The sequence below is a fragment of the Psammomys obesus genome, unplaced genomic scaffold (assembly GCF_907164565.1).
Source record: "Psammomys obesus unplaced genomic scaffold, mPsaObe1.curated_primary_1811, whole genome shotgun sequence".
Taxonomy (NCBI): domain Eukaryota; kingdom Metazoa; phylum Chordata; class Mammalia; order Rodentia; family Muridae; genus Psammomys; species Psammomys obesus.
In genome coordinates, this window is record NW_026596079.1 from 40,618,882 (window position 1) to 40,634,474 (window position 15,593).

Consider the following 15,593-nt stretch of genomic DNA (forward strand, 5'->3'; position numbering starts at 1 on the left):
CAAGTTGGAGAGGTAAAAGGTTATTTGGCTTACACTTTCACATTGCTATTCATCACTGAAGAAAGTCAGGACAGCAACTCAAACAGGGCAGGAACCTGGAGGCAGGAGCTGATGCAGAAGCAATGGAGGGGTGTTGCTTACTTACTGACTTGCTCTACGTGTCTTGCTTAGCCTGCTTTCTTATTGAACCCAGGACCATCAGCCCGAGCGTGGCACCACCCACATGGGCTGTATCCTTCTCCATTGAACATGCTTTGCACCTTCATCTCATGGAGGCATCAACTGAGGGTCCTTCCTCTATGATGACTCTAGCTTGTGTCAGGTTGACAGAAAACCAGCCGGTACAACTGACCCCTTGTCAATTTGACACACAAACACATCACTGTTAAGCCATGGCCCTTCATTTCTTATTCATTCCCAAGATCTCACATTAAAAACATAATTTTAAAAGTTCCATAGTCTTTACAAATTCAAACATTAAAATTTCAAATCCTTTAAAATAGCCAATCTCTTTTAAAATCCAAAATCTATTAAAATTCAAACTCTCTCAACTGTGAGCTCCAGTAAAATACTTCCTTACTTCAAGAGAAAAACAAATCAGGGCACAGTCACAATCAAATCAAAGCAAAACCAAACTCCAATTATCCAGTGTCTGGGATCCATTCACCAGCTTCTGGACTCCTCCAAAGGGCTTGGGTCACTTTTCAGCTTCTGCCCTCTGAATCTCACAGCTTGTCTTCTTGGTTCCAGCTGGCTTCTCTCCACTGCTGCTGCTGTTCTTGGTGGTCATCCCATGGTACTGGCATCTCCAAAATGCTGGGGTCTTCAGCTGCAGTTGGGCTGCATTTTTACCAATAGCCTCCCCTAGACTCTTTATGTGCCAAGCCTCAACTTCCCTGCATGACCCCTTCAGTTGTGGGCCTTCACTAGTGACCTCTCCTGACCCCTCACAGTGCCAGGCGTCAGCTGCATGAAGGCATGACCCCTTCATGCCTTCAATCCCAGTACCACCTCAGTGGCTCTTACACATTATCAAGTCCAGCTGCCAGCATGAGGTACATACAACCTTGGCTGCCTCTGGAACACAGCCTCTCTATGGACTCAGGAAACACTTCCCAAGAGATTTTGTGTCCATGATGCTGGTCTCTTCTCAATAACCACTAACTGCTTAGCTCCAGCTAACCAGAATCAATTGTCTCAGTAAGTTATAAATTTCACTTTAGTAGTTCTGGTAATCACAGCTGATTCTTCAGCCCCAGCAAACCAGAACCATAGAACCTTAAATCTAAGTAGCAAACAGCCCTGACAGAGTCTTTTAAACTTCCTTCTAAAACTTCACAATCCAGGCCTCCATCTTCTGCACTGCTCTCTACATTCTTATCTTCCAAACTCCTACAGAACATCCGCTCCTAACACTCAATGTTCTTCTAGCCCAGAGGTCCAAAGTCCATCCACAGTCCTCCCCAAAATATGGTCAGGGTTGTCCCAGGTACCAATTTGTCTTAGTTTTCAGAAGTTATAAACACCCCTGCCCCCCAGAAAAAGGTGGAGACACTGGCCTGAACAAACCTCAGAAGTCCCCAACATTCCCTTGACTCCTTTTCTTCCCTTTACCTAGCACCTCTGTTCTTGGTTCATGTGCCAGTATGACACCCAGCTACGCTGACTACCTGACATCACCAGTCACCAACCTCAGGATTCAAATAATACTAAGGAGGGGGCCAGAGAGCCAGCAGCAGGGACTTTATGATCCCAGTTTAAAAAAAAAAAAAAAAAGTTTGTTTTGGTTTGGTTTTTGCAGACAAGGCTTCTCTGTATCTCTGTATAGTCCTGGCTGTCCTGGAATTCACTCTCTAGACCAAGATGGCCTCGGATTCAGATATCTGTCTGCCTCTGCCTCTCAAGCCTTTGGACTAAAGGCCTGTGTCATCACACACAGTTTAAAAGTTGTATAACATTATACAAAGGCAAAGCTTTAAGGAAAAGGTAGGTGTGGAGCTTCACTGTCCTTCCATATTTGTGGGGTACTGGATCCCTTCCGGTTTCACGTGATACAGCGTTCAAGCATAGTCTTCCTGTGGTTTGAACTTGATGCGTCCTGGAGGTGCATGTGCTGATGGCTTGGTCACAGTGACAGGTTTGGGGAAGTGGTCAGATTATGAGGCTGTGGCTTCACAAATGGAATCATAAGTTGACATCATTGGGTTATGATGGAGACATAACTAGTTGGAGGAGATGGCTCACGGCAGTTTCTTTGGCAAGGCCTGTCTGATGGAACTGGCTGGTCATGGCCGAAGACATCTGAAGTCATGGGCCAAAATAACCCTTTTCTCCCTCAGGTTGTTTTTTACAAGTGTTTGGTTGCAGAAATGAGAAGTTAACAGAAGTAAACCTATAACATCTCAGGTATGTTCCCTCTGGGGCAAAGCACAGCTGTGAACACAGCCCATCATAAAACTTCAAAATTATGACTGTGTGAGCGTGTGTGTATGTGAGCGTGTGTGCATGTGAGTGTATGAAGGTGTGTTCTAAACTCACGTGTCCATGAACTTTGTAAACAGAATGGTGTTGCAATGTCAGAAGGCTGAATATGCCTACAAGTTGCGTCTCCTTTCGATCATCTTTAGTCGTTTATAACCCTAATACAATGTGAGCACTACATAAGAGCTTGTTATTTGGTGCTGTTTCGGAGAGTGGTTCCCAACCTTCCTTCCTAATGCTGTGACCCTTTAATACAGGGTCTAACCATAAAACTGTATTTGTTACTACTTCATAACTGTAATTTTGCTACTGTTATGAATAACACAATATCTTTTATGCAGGATATCTGATATGTGACCCCTGTGAAAGGGTCATTCAACTCCCAAAGAGGTCTCAATCCACCGAGACTGAGAACCTCTGGTCTAGGGAAAGATGAGAAAAATGAAGTCTGTACACACTCCATCCAGACACCACCATGGTGGGCCTAACCACCCTTTCAACCCGTGGCTGAGTCTGAAGCTGCAAACAGGACACTATCAGTTTCCTGACCCCAAACACAGCCTAAACGAGGCTAGACGCAGTGGGAACAGCCATCGTTAGTGAGCGTGGCAGTGTCCTGTCTCACTCACCTTCATGCCAACTCAGGGAAGAAAACGTTTTGTCCTCACTGAGGAGGTTAGGCCGTCCAGTGACACAGGGCCTGCACTGGAGCTTCTCCTGGGATTTTCACGGGGCCACTAGTGCCCACTCTGCCCCAAGAGCCCTACTCAGCACACTGTGATACCAACTTACTTCATCTTTGTGACTAAGCCATGAAACAGATTTTAATTTTGTTGCCATTTCACAGAAGCCCAAACTGACATATGGAAAGATGACATCTTTGGCCCGGAGTCACATAGCTAGTAGCCACGGAGGCTGGCACTGAATCCAGACAATCTTATTGAGAGCTCATACTTGTAACCCTCCCAGTGCAATGGTAAGATTTAAGGAGAATGTGAACTCTTTTTTGTTAAGATTCATAAACTTATAAGCGATTACTTCATCAGCCTTTCTGGCCCTTTCTGTCAAATCCGTTGTTTCCACCAGACACTGAATATGTACCTACTGTGTGCAAACTGCTGGCCATAGATCTATGTGGGCAGAGCAAAGAATAGTTGGTGACCCTGGAGAAAACAGACTGGTGTTCTCCCTGGGAGAGTTCCACAGCTTTTCGGTCCTTGAGACCCTGGGAGTGGCTAGATGTGACTGGAACAGGCCTTTGAAGAGGGCTGTAGGCAGGGTGCGGCTGCTGAAAGAAAGCTTTTTCAAGCTTTCGCTCTCTGCTGCTTCCACACCTGACAAGAGCTTGCGTTGGCCTGGCGTGCAGCTGGTCACATGCTCGAGGCAGCTGCTCTTTGTTTTCATCCTTCACCCGCCTCTCCGGGGACATATTCCGGAGTCTTGGGGTTCTGCTTGGTCACCCAAGGACAGACCCTTCTCTTACTTCCAGTCAAATGCTAGGGACATCGCGTCCTGAGGGACCTTTTAATCACCACATCTCCCCAGTGGTGATTAACCGGGCCTTGTAAGCCAGCATTATGTAAAAGGATTATGAAACTGTAACCAGAGGGTCTGCGATCTGTCTGTAAGGACACAAACCTCATTCCTGAGCCTCCGTGAGGTCCAGAGCCATCTAGCGGCAGAAAATCGTGTATGGAGCTTTTGCAAATCCGCTCCGAAAATGATTCTTTTATGTTACAAATTGTGACATTTGTACATAACCAGACCCGGAGCCTCTGGGTTAAACTACATTGAAAAAATGGTAGTACCTGTTTTTAACTTTTATCAGTATCATCCTTAATAAAAGAAGTCCCACAAGTTAGGACGTGTAACAGAGAACGTGGAGTGTGAGGACTGTGCGAGCGTCCTCTTCACATTCACGTGCTCAGAGGCGGGGCTGTTGCGATGCTATTAGATCTGTCCCAATTTCACATTGACGGCAACTGATAAACATGTCCACGGAGCCCGAGAATATTCTGTAAACCTGAGCATGGCTGTCTCCTCCACCCCGCCCTCACATTGCTGTTTCCTGTTCTGCTTTTCCTTCCGGCTCAGTCAGAAGCTTGGGTGGGCCTGTTACTGAAGAGAAGAGATCACAGCAAGCCATCTCTCTACGGCATTTGAGTGTCAACAAAGTTGATCTTTTAGGAACTAAAAAGAATTTAAGACATAAACTAAGTGTGGTGTGTGTGCTCCTGTGTGTGTATGTATACATGTGTGTGCACGTGTGTGTAATAAACTTTGTGGAAGTCTATAACATTCAGAGAAGTGCAGTTGTCATGAACTGTTCAACTTTGGTACACTCTGATACTATTTTCTGAAGATGGCAGATCAAGTTACACTTCCAGCTGTGTGAGTATATTCGTGTATGAATGTGTGTGTACATGTGCATTTGTGTGTGTACCTGTGTGTGTATGTCTGTCTGTCTGTGTGTGCACGCACATGTGTATGAGTGTTGTTACACATCTAGACTCAAAGAAAATTCCCTGACCAGATGGAACCCTGTCACTGTGCCCTGAAGCCAGAAATACCCCATTGCTTAGTTAAAGAATGGGGGAGGAGAGAGAGACTAAATCCCAAACACACCTCCATTCTACCTGGGGAGAGGGAATGAATGTGCAAAAAAGAAATAAGTTATATGAGAATATGATAAATGTGTTATTTTTAGTGCTTGTATTTGTACATACCTCCTAGTTAGTCACTGGAAAAAACAGAGACTTTTAAATATGATTTAAAACTGGACAGAGTAGAACACACCTTTAATCCCAGCACTTGGGAGGCAAAGGCAGGTGGATCTCTGAGTTCCAGGCCAGCCTGATCTATAGAGAAGGTTCTAGAACACTCTGAAACCTGCTACACAGAAACCCTGTCTTGAAAAACAACAACAACAATAAATAATATTACCCTTTGAAGAAAGGCCCTTTGAAGAAAAACATCACTCTCCACACGGAGTGGGGGACAAGAGAAGGGAAATACTTGTATAACTTGTACGTTAGTGAGAATTATTGCTGGAAACAGATGGCAGTCTCAAATGGCTAATTTGAAAATTTGTAAGTAGAATTTATAGAAACTGGAAAGTCGTCATGAGGGAGGGAGGGAGGGAGCCTAGCCTGGAGTGTTGCAGGGACAGGGCCCTGGGCAGCAGCTATGCTTGCCACCAGCTATAACACATTCTTTCTCTTTTTCTTTTTTAAGGTTTATTTTTATTTCCTGTGAATGAGTGTTTTGGCTGCAAGTACAGATCCCCTGGAAATGAAATCGCAAGCGGTTGTGAGCCGCCATGTGGGTGCTGTGACTTGAACCCAGGTCTTCCAGAAGGACAGTCACAGTGTTCCTAACTGCTAAGCCAGCTCTCCAGGCCCTGCAACGTGGTTTTGGCATTGACCGGAGGGTGAGGGTCACCTTTCTCACTCTCCCACAATCTCAGCTCTGCCAGCAAACAGCAAACCCGTTATCAACACAGTGGACACCGAACTCCCCTTTCCTTGAAGAGGAACTATAGAGCAGGAATGACTGATGGGGTGTGGTTGGGAGGGCAGGGTAGAGGAGGGATATGAATAGGCATTACTGACACTAAACTTAGAAACACCATGTGGGAACCTGTGCTATAAAAGTGTCCTAAATATATACATATGCAGGCCAAAGAGGAGCTTAAATTGAGTTACCCTTTAACTGGATGGTCAGGCCTTTCTCTCAGACACCACAAACAAGGAGTCCAGTGCCTGGTGTCAGGTCATCAGACTTGGCAGCAAAGCCCCTGACCTGCTCAGTGATCTTGCAGGTTTTTGAGAATCAACATGGAACTTTCCAAAATGACTGTATAATCTTCCTTCCCTCTATTGATGGAAGGCATTCTTCATGCCCTTGCCATGCCTCTTGCTAAATCGTTTTGGTAGTAGCCCTTCTACAAACACGAGGTGATAGGCACTTTGGCTGGGATTGTGATTTGTATTTACCTGATGGCCAGTGAGGCCGAACACTTTCTGGCTAAGTCACTGTTTGGGGAGGCTTTTAGCTGGTTTCTGGTGTTTCCCAATGGAAACAACACTGGTAAATATTCCAGCATGGACTCTTGTTTCTTCGTCCGGTGACTCCTCTAACACTGGCTCTCGAGGTGTGTTACAGAAGTCTGGACAAGCTTCTTCAGGGATGAAGCATTTGAAGTGAAGGGCTGCCTCCATTGCTAACTGCAGCAAGTCCAGCTTCCCTCCCTCTGTCCTAACTGGTGCAAAGAGAGAGTCATTGTAAGAACAGCTGGACATCTAGCGCTTTGAGATATTAACCAAAGAATCTGCATCCTTAGGGATTTGATCCCTACTAGCTGTGACGTGTTACTTGTCAGGCTGACAGAAATGACCCCTGACCATTCCTAGGGGATTGTCCTGACTGTGTTCCCTGAGATTGGAGGACCTGTTCTCTGTGGGTGGCACCACTCCCTAGCCAGGAACCTGGATGCAGAGAAGGGAGTTCAGTGGCAGCAGTGTTCATCCTGCTTCTTGATTGTTGGTATGATGTGAGCAGCTGCTTCAAGCCTTTGCAGTTAGACCACCCTATCTCGATGAGTTGCATCTGTGAAGCAGAACAGACTGTTTCTCCCTTAAGTTGCTTTTGTCGAGTATTTTATTGCAGCATCAGGAAATAAACTACAGAGTCAGGCATGGAGATGCATGCCTGTAATCCTGGCACTTGGGAAGTAGACGAGGATCAGGAGGTCAAGGCCACCCCAAGCAACATGAAACAAAAGTTTTTTCTGTCTCAAAAACTAGAAAATAAGTAAGTAAATAAATAAATAAGAGAAGATTTGAAGTGTGGCCCACACTTCAAATAGTTACCCACACTTCTATCAGCAGTGAGCTGTGGAATTGATGGCTCTGGCACACTCCATTTACACTGTTGAAAAGGATGACTATCGTTCTTTTCTTTCTTCTTCTTATTAAAACTAGAAACTGTATTAATGCCCCACTACTGTTATACAGACTTCCACAAAGTTTGGGGTAAAAACAACAACAACAACAACAAACCCAAAGTCATTATCGTTACAGTCCTGGAGGTCAGAAGTCTAAAATGGCTCCGTAGGCACGAACTGGTGGCAGTGGTCCTAGAGTCCCAGCGCTCTGGAGAGCTGATTCCCTTCCAGCTTTCCCACCTGCACTCCTCCACTTGCATTTTGCACATGGCCTCTTCTTCCTTGATCATTTTTATGTCAGGACATTTGTGGTTTTCCAGCTGATTTAATATGTTTAGATATTTTGGAGTTATGAACATGCTTCCTGCTATATGATTTTGCCAATAGTTTTTTCTACATTTCTGTTTTGTTTTGTTTTGTTTTGTTTTTGGCTGTGTATTATATTAATCTCATCTAGTTGCTATAACAAAATGCTATGGCCCAGGTGGCTTGAACATCAGGAAAGTTTTTCTTACTGTTGTGCAGTCCAAAAGTCTGAGATCAGGTACCAGGGCTGTAGGCTTGCAATGAGCTCTTCCTTCCTGCCTTGCAGACTGCTAAACACTTCTGTGTTCTCACATGGTGGGGACAGGGAGAGTGCCCTCTGTGTCTCTTCTTGGGAGGATGTTAATCCTGTTGTGAGGTCCTCATGACCCTGTCTAACCCTAATGATCTCTCCAAAGTCCCATCTTTTTTTTAAACTTTTTTAAAATTTTTTATTAATTACATTTTATTCATTTTGTATCCCCCCCATAAGCCCCTTCCTCTTCCCCTCCCGATCCTACCCTCCCTCCCATTTCTGCATGTATGCCCCTCCCCAAGTCCACTAATAGGGGAGGTTCTCCTCTCCTTTCTGATCTTAGTCTATCAGTTCTCGTCAAAAGTGGCTGCATTGTCCTCTTCTGTGGCCTGGTAGGGCCGCTCCCCCCTCAGGGGGAGGTGATCAAAGAGCAGGCCAATCAGATTATGTCAGAGGCAGTCCCTCTTCCCATTACTAGGTAACCCACTTGGACACTGACCTGCCATGGGCTGCATCTGTGCAGGGGTTCTAGGTTATCTCCATGAATAGTCCTTGGTTGGAGTATGAGTCTCTGAGAAGTTCCCTGTGTTCAAATTTTCTTGTTCTGTTGCTCTCCTTGTGGAGTTCCTGTCCTCTCCAGCTCTTACTATTTCCCACTTCTTACATAAAATTCCATTCACTCTGCCCGACAGTTGGCCATCAGGCTCAGCATCTGCTTTGATAGTCTGCAGGGCAGAGGCTTTCAGAGGCCCTTTGTGGTAGGTTCCTAGTTTGTTTCCTGTTTTCTTCTGGCTTTCAGAGGCCCTCTGTAGCAGGTTTCTAGGTTGTTTCCTGTTTTCTTCTTCTTCTGATGTCCATCCTCTTTGCCTTTCAGGTGGGGATTGAACATTTTAGTTAGGGTCCTCTCTCTTGCTTGGTTTCTTTAGATGCATAGATTTTAGTGCGTTTGTCGTACGTTGTATGTCTATATGAGTGAGTATATACTGTGTGTGTCTTTTTGTTTCTGGGACAACTCACTCAGGATGATCCTTTCCAGGTCCCACCATTTACCTGCAAATTTCATGATTTCCTTATTTTTCATTGCTGAGTAATACTCCATTGTGTAGATGTACCACAATTTCTGCATCCATTCTTCAGTTGAAGGGCATCTGGGTTGTTTCCAGCTTCTGGCTATTACAAATAAAGCTGCTACAAACATGGTTGAGCAAATGTCCTTTTTGTGTACTTGAGCCTCTTTTGGATATATGCCTAGGAGTGGTATGGCTGGATCTTGAGGAAGCGCTATTCCTAATTGTCTGAGAAAGCGCTAGATTGCTTTCCAGACTGGTTGTACAAGTTTACATTCCCACCAGCAGTGGAGAAGGGTTCCCCTTTCTCCACAACCTCTCCAGCATGTGTTGTCACTTGAGTTTTTGATCTTGGCCATTCTCATGGGTGTAAGGTGAAATCTCAGGGTTGTTTTGATTTGCATTTCCCTAATGGCTAATGAGGTTGAACATTTCTTTAAGTGCTTCTCTGCCATTTGATATTGCTCTATTGAGAATTCTCTGTTTAGCTCTGTTCCCCATTTTTTAAGTGGATTACTTGGTTTGCTGCTTTTCAGCTTGTTTAGTTCTTTATATATACTGGATATGAGTCCTCTGTCAGAGAAAGGGTTGGTGAAGATTCTTTCCCAATCTGTAGGCAGTCGTTTTGTTTTGATGACGGTGTCCTTTACAGAAGCTTTTCAGTTTCATGAGGTCCCATTTATTGATTGTTGCTCTTAGAGCCTGTGCTGTTGGTGTTCTGTTCAGGAAGTTTTCTCCTGTACCAATGAGTTCTAGGGTATTCCCCACTTTTTTTTTTCTAGCTGATTTAATGTGTCTGGTTTTATGTTGAGGTCTTTGATCCACTTGGACTTCAGTTTTGTGCAGGGTGATAAGTATGGATCTATTTTCATTTTTCTACATGTAGACATTCAGTTGGACCAGCACTATTTGTTGAAGATGCTATCTTTTTTCCATTGTATGGTTTTGGCATCTTTGTCAAAGATCAGGTGTCCATAAGTGTGTGGGTTTATTTCTGGGTCTTATGTTCGGTTCCATTGATCCACCATTCTGTTTCTATGCCAGTACCATGCAGCCAAAGTCCCATCTTTAATATATCCCTTTTGGGAGTAAAATTTTTATATAATGATTTGGGAGTCACAAAAATTAACCATAAGAAGTTAAAAGGCTAGGTTTTCATGTGGTCAGATCTGTTTATCTTTTTTTTTTTTTTTTAATTTCTCTCTTTAGTTAAACAATTCCAGACAGGACTTAACTATTTACTTCAACAGATAGGAAGCATGAGCAGTCAGGTCTATGCCAGAGCTTGGGTCAGGCCTCGGAGACAGAGGTGAGCAGAGGCAGAGCTATCACACCAGGGTCAGGTGAAAGGCACAGTGGCTGGAGGCCTGCATATGGGGGTGGGGTTTCCAAATTCACCTCCGTTCACATCCTGTTGTTCCTGCTCCCTTCCCCTGACAGGAGTAAGCTTTCCCACCATCAGGAAAAACCTTGTCCTTCCCCCATCCTTCCAGACTCTAATCTTCTAGTGAATGTATTCTGTCTCTGGCCATTGCCAGGCACCACCTGACACCTTCTCTTCCTTGTACTGACCTCAACTGGCTGACATTACAAGCAGAGATCAGCAAGCTCCCTGAGGAAATGGGGAGCTCTTTTGGGCTGACCTCAAAGGCCAGCTGACCCAGATTCAAAGCTGTTGCCATGACCATGGACAAGGCCATTGTTTCTTGGGAGCCTCAGGATTTCTTTGTAAATGAGTATGATAGAGACCACTTCACTTCGGTGCTGGCCTAAATGAGCCACATGGGTAGAGCACTGGCCATTGTTGAGATACTACAAGCATCTGTGCTGACCCTGGGTCCAGCCCCAGCATAGTGGGATCTGGTTGTTGACATGGATGGAGTGAGCGTTCTAGGGTTGGGACAGACAAGAAGAAACTCAACTCTCTCCTGGGAGCTGCTGCCCAACTATAAATCCTCCCAACTCTGTCCTGTCTCTGGGTCCCAAGCTTATCTACCCCTCACCTTCTATGCTGCCAATAGAATCTCTGAGAAAGTCTCTGGAGTGGACACTGCCCTTTTGAGAGGGCTTCATGGAGCCTTTGAATTCATCTGGAGCCAAAATGACTCCTCTGACTTCCTTTCCCTTCATAAAGTGTGTGCCTCAACCACTCTATGTCCTTTAATTGGATACCAGCATTGCCACCCTCTGCTGTCCTTCAGTGTCCCAAGATCCAAACCAGTACACTAGTCGGATTGTCCTGTACCTGGTCCCCATCCACTGGCAGCTTGGTCATCTACCCCTATCCCATCATCTTCTAATGTTCCATCCTTTCCCTGCCCAGAATGCCTTCTCTCCATTTCTTGGCCTTGGCCTAATGGACCCTCTTTCAGAAGGTGTGCTTACACCTTCAGAGCAGTGTGTGTTGTATGTGTATGTGAATGAGTGTCCTTTCTTTGTACCAGAGAATATGGGACTCTGTTCTATAGACAGTTAGCACTGTTGTACCTTCTCAAGTGGACTGAGAAGTCTGAGCCTGAGAAAACCTAGAGGAGTGGCCGGATGCTTGGCATGGGCTTCCCAGAGAATGTAGAGTAAGACCTGTGGCCAACTGCCAGATCTGGGATGAGCTCAGGGAGGGTCCAGGCCTGATTATTCTTAGATATGGGATGTCTAGTTTTGGTTTCCTGTGGACCTTGAGTCCTAGGTCCTAACACACAATGATTTTCATTCTGCTCAAAATAAAAGGGGCTCTGTCATCTGCCACTATGTGCCCTAACCACAAAAATTCATCTCCCCAAAACTCCTCAACTTTTTGTATGATGAGACACAGAAAAGCACAGGTAAAGTACATCAAAGCCACATGCAGTCTTATACCTGGAGACCACGTCATTCATTGTTTGCTTATAGGCATGATTTTTTTTTTTGAGACAGGGTCTTTCTGTGTAGCCTTGGTTGTCCTGGACTTGCTTTGTAGACCAGGCTGGCCTCATACTCATAAAGATGCTCCTGAGTGCTGGGACTACAGGAGTGTGCCACCATGCCTGGTTCTACCTATTTTTTACTGTAGTGGAAATAACAGAGTTGACACCGTCTTAGGTCAACCTTGTTCACCTAGTATGTGTTAAAATAATGTTTCTCCCACCTGCCCTATGAAAATTAAGATGAGCTCTGCTTCAACCCTTCTAAAGCACTTTTCCACAGAACAGAATCCAAAATTTACCCACAGCACATGATACCTCTGGGATCTTGTAGTCGCCCACGACCACCAATAGTAACCGCCTGCACAAGAGTCTGGGAATTAAAAGAGATGGAGAACATGAAGAAATGACACCAAGACAGCAAGACAGTGCTCTGATCAAGGTGCCATCTTTATTATAGAGTAAACTATTTATATAGGTTTCCAAGTAATCATACCCAAGCAAAACAGGAAACTTAACCAAGCAAAACAGGAGGCTTAACCAAGCAAAACAGGAGGCTTAACTAAGCAAAACCGGAAGTGTCTGCTGAAAACAACAAGAATAGCGAGCTAGCAAGACTTGCACGCACATGTCCATCTCAGGTCCAGTGGAATGGCTACCTCAGGATCTGAACCTGCTTCTCCAGCTTCTGAGGTCTCTATTCCAGCTGGCTGCCTGTGGCCACCATATATCTTCCACTCATCCTCACAGAGATGAGCTGACTCCAGCAACTGGGAAGTTGTTCTTCCCTTCTTTGCCTGGGATATTTGTGCCTGGCTGTTTTTCCTTTTAGGGTTCACATTTCACTTCACCACCTCCTGTGGTTTGAATAAGAATGGTCCTCATAGGCTCATAGATTTGAATGTTTGGAGAGTGGTACTATTTGAAAGGATTAGAAGATGTGGCCTTGTTGGGGGAAAGTGTGTCGCTGGAGGTAGGCTTTGAGGTTTCCAAAGTCCATGCCAAGCTCTGAGTCTTTCTCTCAGCCAGTGGATCAAAATATAGCTCTTAGTGTCTGCCTGTGTGTTGCCATGCTCCCCACCTAATAATGGACTAACCTCTGAAACTGTGGGCCAGCCCCAATTAAATGTTTTCTTTTATAAGAGTTGCCTGGTCATGGTGTCTCTTGGCAGTAATAGAAACCCTAAGATACCTCCCAAAACAGCACTCTCCTGGATCCACTGTCTAGAGTGATTATCCACTCCTGTCCCCACCATGTTATCCCCTCTTCCTTCTGGCACAGGTTGCAGTGTGCAGTTGTGTTATTTGGTTTGCTTATTGTATGACTTTCTTGGTAGATGGTCAGCCCCAAGATGGCAGGCACTGTGTTAATCATAATCTCCGTTTTAATTCTCTCCAGACTTCTAAAACATCGACAAGGGCTGTTGGGATGACTCAGTGGGTAAAGCAAGAGTCCAGATCCCCAGGACTAGTAAAAGTTGGGTGAGCAAGGCAGCACCCCTGTAGTTGCAGTTGGGAAGGCAAAAAAGGGACTTCTGGAGCAAGCTGGCTAGCAGTATTACCAGCTGGTAAGTCTGCACCAAAAGATAATATAGAGGGCCATTCCCAATATCCACCTAAGGCCTTGCCACACACATGTCCACCCACACACATGCACACATACATACACATGAAAAGAAAAGGATAAAAAAATCACAGTGCACTGCAACACTTGGTGGCATGCCGTGCTTGCCTTGTCCCTTCATACTTGAGGACCTGCATAAGTCTGTGAGCCATGATGCCTCCAGTTACTCCAGTTACTCCTGATGCTCATCACTTCAAGCTATGCTCTTGGCAAGACTGCACTCATCAGGCACTCAGCGTGCACATTGAGCTTGTATATATTGGTTTCATTTTCTATCCAAATTCTAATCATTCTGGCATCTAGTTAGAGATGAATTGTTACTCTGTTTCCACTTAAAATACTTGGTCACTATTTTATTCTTCTTTAAATCAAGCTTCCAATAGTCTCTAAGCATGTAAGTATCTGCAGCCCTGGATTTACCATCAGTGGAATATCTGCCTGTGGCAGCTCATTTGATCCCTTGTCTTTCTGGACCGGCTTTAGAAAACCAGCTAGCAAGATGTGCCCTGCGTGACCTCCCAACAGCCATGGAGAACAGTATGAATAAATAGAATGTATGTAATAGATTTCAGAGAAACTTGGAAATGGCATTGTTCTTACACAGTCATGAAAAGTGGCATGTACATGTAGCATCTTTCTCATACTTGCTGTCCTAATCTCTATGGGGGTGTCCCATAAAACTTGAAATAACCTATAACTTGTAGGAGTGTAGGATCAGTACTGACAGTTTTGTTATCTTTATTTTTTTTAATATATGGATATGAGTGTTTTTGCCTACACACATGTCTGTGTACTGTGTGTGCTTGGTGCCCATGGAGGCCATAAGAGGGTGTCAGGTCCCCTGGGCCTGGGATCTGAACCCTGGTCCTCTGGAAGAACTGTGCCATCTTTCCAGCTCCTGCCATTATTTTTTAATGATTCCCAGTATTTAAAAGTAGAGCCACCTGCTCCTCCCACCCCACACGCTGCTCTAGTTGCACCTCACTCTAACTGTGCTGTCTGGTAGCACAGCCACCACCATGATCATCTACCAGGACCTCATCAGTCATGACGAGCTGTTCTCTGACTTCTACAAGATCTGAAAGATCCTGAAGATGAAGGGCAAGAAGGTCAGTAGAACAGATGGTAACACCAATCAATGACTTGCTCCGTGATGGAAATGCTTCTGCTGAAAGCCCAGAGGGCAAAGGTACTGGAAGCACCATAGTCACCAGGGCTGATATTGTCATGGACCATCACTTTCAAGCTTCACAAAAGAGGCCTACAAAAAGCACATCAAAGATTATATGAAATCACTCAAAGGCAAACTTGAAGAACCAGAAAGAGTAAAGCCTTTTATGCCTGGGGTTGCACAGCAAATTAAGCACATCCTTGCTAAATTTTGATAACTACCAGCTTTTTATTGGTGAAAACATGAATCCAGATGGTATGGTTGCCAGACTACCATGAAGACAGTGTGACTCCATTCATGATTTTCTTTAAGAATGGCTCAGAGATGGAAAAATGTTAACAATTGGACGTATTACTATTACCAGTCACCATAACTGGCTACTGCTTACCATCCATTCAACACCAGGACTTAGGACAAATGGAACTGATGCCATCTTAAGCTTTTATTTTGGCCATGATTTATTTGGAGTGGAGGCATTTTTGTTTTGTTTTGTTTTTGTTCTTTTGCTTATTTGTTTTTTTTGTTTGTTTATCAAGAAAAAATGTTGTATACATTGTCTAAAAATAAAGTGCATTTAAATTCAAAAAGAAAAAAAAGAAGAAAGAAAACAGAGCTATGACCTCAATCAGCCTCAGGGGTCTGGCCAGGAACAAAATCAGGGCAAGCAGGACAGCCCAGGCAGTGACTAAGAAGAATATGCACCCAGGGCTCATTTAGGGATCAGCATGTCCCCACTACATGAAAATGCAGCTCTCCTCATTTGGACTCTTCTGGGAACACACAGGGGCCCAGACCCTGAGTCTCCCTGAGTGTCTGTGCATAGCTTAGAAGCTCCCATCTCATACT

At 44.7% G+C, this 15,593-nt stretch overlaps 1 pseudogene; it reads left to right on the forward strand.

Annotated features, from left to right (window-relative positions):
- The first annotated feature begins 14,595 nt into the window (after positions 1-14,595).
- Positions 14,596-15,086, forward strand: LOC129690903 (translationally-controlled tumor protein-like; annotated as a pseudogene).
- The last annotated feature ends 507 nt before the right edge of the window (positions 15,087-15,593 follow it).